This window comes from Petaurus breviceps, unplaced genomic scaffold, assembly GCF_028583685.1.
Source record: "Petaurus breviceps papuanus isolate PSGF00001 unplaced genomic scaffold, PetGlider_PUasm1.0 90792, whole genome shotgun sequence".
In the NCBI taxonomy this organism is placed as follows: domain Eukaryota; kingdom Metazoa; phylum Chordata; class Mammalia; order Diprotodontia; family Petauridae; genus Petaurus; species Petaurus breviceps.
The window spans coordinates 3,880,600-3,889,244 of record NW_027187347.1 but is presented as its reverse complement, the minus strand read 5'-3'; positions in this window follow the sequence as shown (position 1 = coordinate 3,889,244).

Sequence of the window (8,645 nt, the reverse complement as noted above, 5' to 3'; positions counted from 1 at the left end):
ATCTTCCCTGCTTTGAAGATTTTTCCTGCCCCCCAATAGGTCAAATATAATCACATGGAGCCTGTGATGAGAGGAGTTTGCTGAAGGGTGGAGCAGAGCCCACAGGAAGCAGGGAGTCAGATCAGCTAGATGGAGAGAGGAGAGAGGACAGCAGGCAAGCAGACAGTTACACTTGTGTTTGTGGGAAGGCTAAAGGATGGTGTGGCTTCATGCTATGCTATGGTATATTAACTTCTATGTTGCTATAATGGATTCGGTTTCCTGGTATTGGGATTTGGTTTTCTATTGTATGAATAAATGTTTTGCTTCTGTCTTCTATATAGAGAGTCTATTATATTTTGTGATTTGTAAAGCCAAGTACAAGCAGGTTTCCAGAGGACTGCTGTCATGAACAGCTTCAAAGTTCTGATTACATAGTATAGTGAACTCTCTATTTATTCAGTAATAAACTAAGACAAAACATTGACAGAAACCAAAGTACAGAATTCACGATGTTGTACCCATGCCCCCTTTTTGCACTTTTACAGGAATTTTTTTTTGGTCCTGAAATTCATATTTTTCTTTGAGGCTTTGCATGTAGCTGTTATGCCATTCTTGTCTTCTTATGAGTTTGTGTTTTGGTCTTTCCTGTCACCGTATTAAAGGATCAGAAAACTTTGAATATATTCTGGAAGGTAAAGGAGCTAGGATTACAATCAAGAATCTCCTACTCAGTGAAGCTGAGTATAATACATCTGGGGGAAAATGAATATTTAATAAAATAGAGGACTTTCAAGCATTCCTGATGAAAATACCAGAGCTGAAAATACATTTGACTTTCAAATACAAGACTCAAGAGAAGAATATAAAGGTATACAGGAAAGAGAAATTATAAGGGATGCAATAAGGTTAAACTGTTTACATTCCTACATGGAAGATGATACTTGTAAGTCCTAAGAATTTGTAATGCCAAGCACAGAAGCTTTCCAGAAGAACTGCTACTGTGAACAGCTTTTTTAAGTTCTGATTACTCAGTATAGTGATTACTCTATTCCATAACAAAAGCAAAACATACATGGAAAATCAAGGTACAGCATTCACAATATTACAACTTGTCACAGAAAATCACAATATAATATTCACAACATAGTCCCAAAGTAAAATAGTCACTCTTAAGTTAACTCAATCAGTCACTTATCAGTAGTCTCAAAAAAGTCTTCCACTCATGGGGCAAAGTCTTGATTAACTAAATCAGTCACTTATCAGTAACAATATCTCAAAGTACTCAAAGTACAATCAGTCACTTATTCAGCAAAGTCTCACTAAGTATCATACACAAAACCCTCTACCCCTTAGGTCACTAGTAAACTATAACTCCATCATTACTCAGCACCCACAGAGAGGTTTTTTCATCTTGACTTGGGGCCCGTTCTCAGATTCCCTGGATCCCCTTCCATGGTCCCAGATTGTACCTGGATTCACTAGACTGTCACCTGGGTTCAATGGCAGACAGCTCCCAGTTCCTTGACCAGCTCTCTGGGCAAGTCCTGCTCCACACTGAAGTTCACAGGGTCTGGTCCATGTCAGATCCTTCACCATTTCTGCTCCAGGGAATTCAAGGCTCAACCAAGCTGCAAACAAAGTCTTAGCATCCTGGTCATGCTTCAGTCACCTGGGCTCCGGGCTCCTGGCTCCTGGGCTCCTGGCTCCAGAATCCGGGCTCCTGGGCTCCTGGGTTCCTGGCTCCTAGCTCCAGCTCCTGGCTCTGGCCTCCTGGCTCCTGGCCTCTGGGCTCCTGGGCTCCTGTTCAGAAGAAGCTCCACCACCACAAGTTTTCAGGACTCAGTTCTCCATTCTTCTGTAGCTGCTCTGCTACCAGATCTCAGTCTCAAGGAAATTCTGACTGTGCCCCTCTGGGGCTTTTCTTATATACACAGTATTACCTACTTCTTTCAGTCAACCCCTTCCTGTTACATCAGTAACAAGAGACAGGAGTTCATGTCTTCTGTTCCCCCAATCAGAGGCTTGATCAGTTACTAAGTGTTAAGTACCTGCTACTTTTGCCAACACCAAAGGGATCTTCAAATTAAAAATTACATTACCATTACAGAACTTTAGAAATTTTAGGGCAATTAGAAGGAGCATACATAGACAGAGGGCATGGGTACCCGTTGACTATGATGGAATGATACAAAAGAATAAAATGAAGGTGTGAAAAAGGAATGCACTTGGAGAACGGGGAATTATCTCACATAAAAAAAGGTGTGGAAGGGAAGATGGATGGGTGGCAGGCAATGCTTGAACATTACTCTCATTGGGATTGACTCAAAGAGGGAATAACATACACACTCAGTTAGATATAGAAATCTATCTTACCCTACAGGAAAGTAGGAGGAGAGGGAGACAGTCAAATAAGGGAGCTGATAGAAGGGAGGGAGAATTGGGAAAGGCAGTGCTCAGAACCAAAATAATTTTGAGGACAGAGTTAAAAGGAGAGAAAAAGAAGGATAAACAGGGGAAACAAGTAAGATGGGTTATTCCCCAGTTGATAAATAGTCAAAAGATATGAACAGGAGTTTTCAGACAATGAAGTCAAAGCTATCTACATTCATATGAAAATGCTCTAAATCACTATTGACTAGAGAAATGCAAATAAAACAACTTTGAGGTATCACCTCATACATAATAGATTGGTTAAGATGACAGAAAAGGAAAATCACAAATGTTGGAAGGGCTATGAGAAAATTGGTACACTAATACACTGTTGGCAAACTGGTGAGCTGGAGAGCAATTTAGAACCAAGCCCAAAGGGTTATAAAACTGTACATACCCTTTGGTCTATCAATACTACTAGGTCTGTTTTAGCCCTTCCAAGTAAAGCAAGGACCTAAAACAATTCCAAAGAACTCATGATGGAAAACGCCAGCCTGCCATCTTGGGGAAGGGTGGGGGGGGATAGAAAATTTAAAACTTATGGAAGTGAATGTTGAAAACTAAAAACAAATAAATTGAAAAAATACTACTAGGTTTGTGTCTCAAAGTGACTTAAAAGGAAAAGGTAAAGGACCTATCTGTGCAAAACTAAAATTGACAGCAGCTCTTTTTGTGGTGGCAAAGATTGGGAAGTGAGGGAGTGCCCATCAATTAGGGAATGGCTAAACAAGCAGTGGTATATGATTGTAATGCAATATTATTGTGCTATAGGAAATAACAAGTAGGATGATTTCAGAAAAACCTGAAAAGATTTACATGAACTGATACAAAGTGAAGTGAGTATAACAGTAACATTGTACAATGATCAACTGTGAATGACTTAGTTATTGTTGGCAATGCAATGATCTAAGACAATTCCAAAAAATTTGATGAGAAATTCTATGCACCTCCAAGGGAAAAAAGCTGATGGAGTCTGAACGCAGATAGAAACATACTTTTTAAAATTTATTTTTGTTGGGTGTTTGTATGTGTGTGTGTGCGTGTGTGCATGTATGTGTGTGTGTCTTCTTTCATAATATAACTAACATGGAAATGTTTTGCATGACTGCACATGTATAACCTATAACAAATTGCTTACTTTGTCAATGAGGGAGGGAGGTAGAAAATTTGGAACTCAAAATTTTTTTAAAACAATGTTAAAAAATGTTTTTACTTGTGATTGAGAAAAAAGCAAAATATTAGAGCTCGATGAGATGAACCAGGAGAACAATCAATACTATAGAAACAACTTAAGAATTCTGATAAATGTAATGATCAAATACAACTTCAGAAGACTGACAATTTGGAACGCTACATACTTCCTAACAGAGAGGCAATTAACTAGATATGCAGAGGGAGACATGCATTTTGGGGCATGGTTAATGTAGAAATATGTTTTGCTTGACAATGTATGCACATTTGTTGCCAACATTGGAAGAGCAATTTAGGCACCAAAGCTGACTTGGAAAGAGAAGAAAGGACCCCTAAGGCATTCAGCTAAACATTTTGATTCTTCCTGGCAAAAGGCTTGTCAATCTGACCAAGAATGGGATCCAAGATTCAGTTGTCATCAACCAAAGGCTTCAGTAGTTTCATCTTACACTAATGTCCATACCCAATCAGTTTAGTCCACCAAATATAAGTATTACATGGCAAATTTTACCCTAAAGAGTTCAATTTGTGGTAATAATGGGTCAAGACCAGATATCTACCACTATTGGGAGATTTGAGGAAGATTTCAGATTTATACCTATTACTTTTCTTCAACCATCAGTAGCCAAGGAAAAAGCTGACACAGTTTACAAATTTGAGCAATGTGCCAAGCAGGGACACCATGAAAAGCTAGGAACTTACAGAGTGAGAGTTGAGTGATGTCACCAAATGACAGCACAGATGTCAGCAGTATCAAGGATATGAATTGCCTCTCTTCATGAATTCCCCTTATATACGCAGTTTGTGTATGACCCCTATGTCTGTTCACACTATCCACTGATTTTATGTGTATTTAGGAGATAATGGACCCTACATTTATGGGAGTGATATTGTATTAGAAATCTTACAGCTACATTTCATTAAATACCTTAGCTTTGAATTAATTGGGTGCTCTCACTAACTAGAGAAAAAGTAAGCATGTCCGCAAGAACTAGTGAGTTAATATTTTCAGTGGATATGAATATAGATAGAGTAACTTGAACCTAGGCTAGCTATTCTGGGGAATTTATGTGTGAGAAGGATAGTGCCATAGATATTTGTAGTGATGTTGCCAGGAAAGTGATTTATAAACCTCTTAACTCTAATTCCATACAGAGGGATAAGGAGAAGGGCTAGCTATGGTGAAGCTAGGGACTTTACCTGTCATTTCATTGGAGCAGAGAATTCCCTCTAGTCATGTAATTCCATACCTTCTCTGAAATTACAGTCTTTAAAAGGTGCCTATACCCCCCAGACAGTTGTGTGAAAAGAGACTTCTGAACCTTGAAGGGACAATTATTATTTTCTTTTGGGTCTCTGTATCTGTACTCATAAAGGTGACTGCCCCCTCATAATTTGTCAGTGCACTGATCTTACTTAAAGGGGAGATGAATAAGGAGGACAATTCATAAGAGAAAGAGAGTCATGGAGTATCAAAGGTGTAGAAACAAAAATGTGAATAAAAGAAAAATGGGGGAATAGTGGGAAACGATGGGAGGAATTTTGTTTCCGCATAATTAAAAGTGCTCCTATCTTTGATAGCAGAATGTGGGTAAGAGGTGACTGGTTCTAATCAGAGCTGTGATTTAGCAGGGCCAGGCTTCTGAGGAGGTAGGGGCTTAGAGGCTTGTACACATGTTTCTCGAGCTGTGTAAGGGGAGGACAACGTGGGCAGTTCTGGAAGGTTGCACCTAGCCAATGGAGAACAAGGCAGGAAATTCTAATGGAAGCAGCATAAAAGGGCTCACATTTGTCTGAGTCCGAGTACTCCATTAAGGGAGCTACCCATTTATTCAGAAAGAATAAATGTAAAATAAATTTAATTAAACCCTTAAAAAAAAAGGGTGCCTAGAACATCACTAATTTATGTCATCTATTCAGGGTCACAAATCAAGTATGTATTAGAACTAGTAATGAACTTAGTTTTTTACATTAGTTTCATGAAGTTGTGATTGATTGTTGACAGATTGAACCCAACTCTTTATGGACTAAACCACTCTCCCTCTGCCAAGGAAGCATGTACTAAAACCACGGTTTTTCTTATTATTATTATGTACTTTTTTTAAAAAATGACATTTGTTTTATTTGATAACACTAGATTTTTATGCCAGAAGGACACAGGCTCCACCAACACCCTTATTTTTTTTTTCCTCTGCTTTTCTGCTGAAGAACTTTGCCTTCATGATGAATGGCTACTTGGGAAGTTTCCTTTGTCCTAGAACTCTGTAGTACCCCGACCACACTGAGCATGCATGATGCGGGTAGGCCCCTCCTTGTTTTTGGCAGGATTAATCCTGGTCTGCTCACACTGACCAGTGTCCACAGCTTATCAAGGCTGACAATTGGCCGGTAATTCTGGTTCTTCTTCACGTGGAATTGGCTCATACTGACGAGGGAAGAATAAGTATTACAGGGGCTCCAATGACCAGAGTCCCTGAGTGGGCAGTCTGGAATGAATTCATAGGACCCAAGCAATCTTTTAAGTCAGGATTGTAAAAGTTTATTGTTATACTTTACAGGGGCAAGAGTTCGTAGGGAACCTGAAAACTTAAAGAAGTCATAGGTATAGTTTATAAAGAGTCACAATAGTAAATCAGATGCCAATTATGTTAACTAGATGAGGAAAGGTGGGATTATGGAGGAGTTAAGGAGTGGTCAGTGCTTAAAGGAACATGTACTTTTATTATCTACTGCGCAGGCATGCTATAATTCACTGGGAAATAGCCCAAGGAGGGGGCTGCATAGAGGTGTGGTTTTTGGATTGAAACATCACTAAGTCAGCTAGCGGTCAGAGCTGACTGAGAAGTGCCTAGTCTGCCACCCATCAGTGTCATGTTTGACAAGATGGATGTTGGGAACCAAGGCTAACGGGGATTCAAGATGTGCCTAATTGGCTGAGGAGTTAACTCCTCAGATAGTGCATTGAAGGATTCATAGGTGCAGCTGGCCATTATACTAGGGGGAGATAAAAAGTTCATGAACTGTTGCTAGGCAGAGGGGAAGGGGCAGAGTTAATTAATGCTCTGAGGCTGGGGTGGGGGGTGGGGAATGTGATTTTACAAACTGGTTTTACAAACTGATGTTACAAACATAGATCCCAAGCACCCCATCAATACCTGCTTTCCTGAAGTAACCTGGATATTTGTCGAAGTTGATCCAGAGATGGTGCAGCCCTCCCGCATTGCCTCGGCTTCAGGGATGCTTGCCCTGTTTGCAGGTGCATGGGTGCGGTGGCTGACCCGCCAACAGAGCTTCCGCCTCTTCCTCAGGCTCAAAGGCATATTGCAAGCCAACGCAAAAAAGAAAAGAAAGCTACTATTATGTACTTTTTGGTAATCACTTTATGATCTCTGGATTGTAAATATCCCAGAAAGTTGGCTAAGTGCCTTTAACAAACTACAAATGTTATCAAGCTAGTTGCTATGTGTCATTTCAAAGGTTATACTTCATCTTCTATAATTTCCCTCCTTTATTTGTAAAGTTAAAAGAGTGTTTTAATGACTCTTGATCTCCTTTGCCAACAAGAAATTATTGCCAGTTTATCCTATTCTATAAAAAAAAGTGTAAATATTTGGGGAGTTGGATGGGATTCAAATTCCTTTCCTTTCCAAAAATAAACAATCAAAAGTGAATGCTGCAAAATTATAAAGAACAAGTATGGCTCTAAAGACGAGAAAATACTCCCATACCACTCCTTTGTAGAGGTGGGTAGCCTATGGGAATGGTACATTGCAAATATTTTCAGCTTTTTTCATGTATTGATCATTTTTAAATTTTTTCCTTCCTTTTTTTGTCCTTGAAAAAATATTCTGAGATGGCTTTTTGGGAGGGAGTAGGGAAAGTATGCTGGGAGAAATTATGGTGATTTAAAAGAAAATGATATCAATAAAATTTACTTTTAAAAAGAGTAGATTTGGAGAGTGGGGGGATGGGAAGAGAGCATCACAAAAGTCAACAAAGCTTCTTGCAAGCAGCAATTAAGAGCATTTGCTGAACCCAAACTCCTCTATTTAGATTCATCTTAAATAGTTCTAATTTTGTAGAAATACTAACACAGTAACCCATATGTTAGTAGAAAGTTCTCAGTAAAGATGACCTGTCTCCAGCAGGACTGGAGTGACTTTCTTCACACTTTCTTCACAAAGTATTCCTTAAGCTAAAACAACAATACTAGATGGTGCAGTGAATAGAGCACCGGCCCTGGAATCAGGAGGACCTGAGTTCAAATCCTGCCTCAGACACTTGACCATTACTAGCATGTGATCCTGGGCAAGTCACTTAATTCCAATTGCCCTACCTTTCCCCCTCCAAAAAAAAAAAAAGTACCTAGTTTGGCGGGGGGAAGGGGAACCCTGTCTTGTGTTAGTCTTTTCCTTGCTTTATCATACTCTCTAGTTCAAAGTGAGGTAACCAGGATGGAAACATTTCATTCCATTTCAAACACACAGGCCTTCCAGAGAGACACTATTCACATTGTAGAGAGGCGTTATTATAACATTGTGATCCTAATGGTGATTGTAAAATTTCATGGTTTTTAAAATGATACAACCCTGGAGACATGTTCTAAATGAACCGGAACAAAACGATGTTTGGAAATGAAAGGTTGCCAACATCTATACTTTGCCCTTTGGAAAATATTGATCAGCTGCCATCAACTTTGATGTAACAGTTGTAACAGGAGAACAGTGCAATTTTGACTGTATTCTGACTAAATGCCTTCCTATTCCGAATCATGTTTAGCTTCTATGTCTTCCAAGGAATACACTGGAAATTATTCAAGCCACAGCCATCGCTTCTCACAAAAGGAACCAATCCTAAAGTCAGGCTGCTAGAAAATGTTATCCCTTATAGATTGTCCAGTTAATCAAATTCATGGTATGATACCCTTTGCACCATCCCTTTTTGTTCCTGGGGATCTCTCTCAAGCTTATTTACGCTGAAGATCCACCCCTTTCATTTATACGCTCTCATTATTTTGTGTCACTTGAATCTATCCTCCCAGT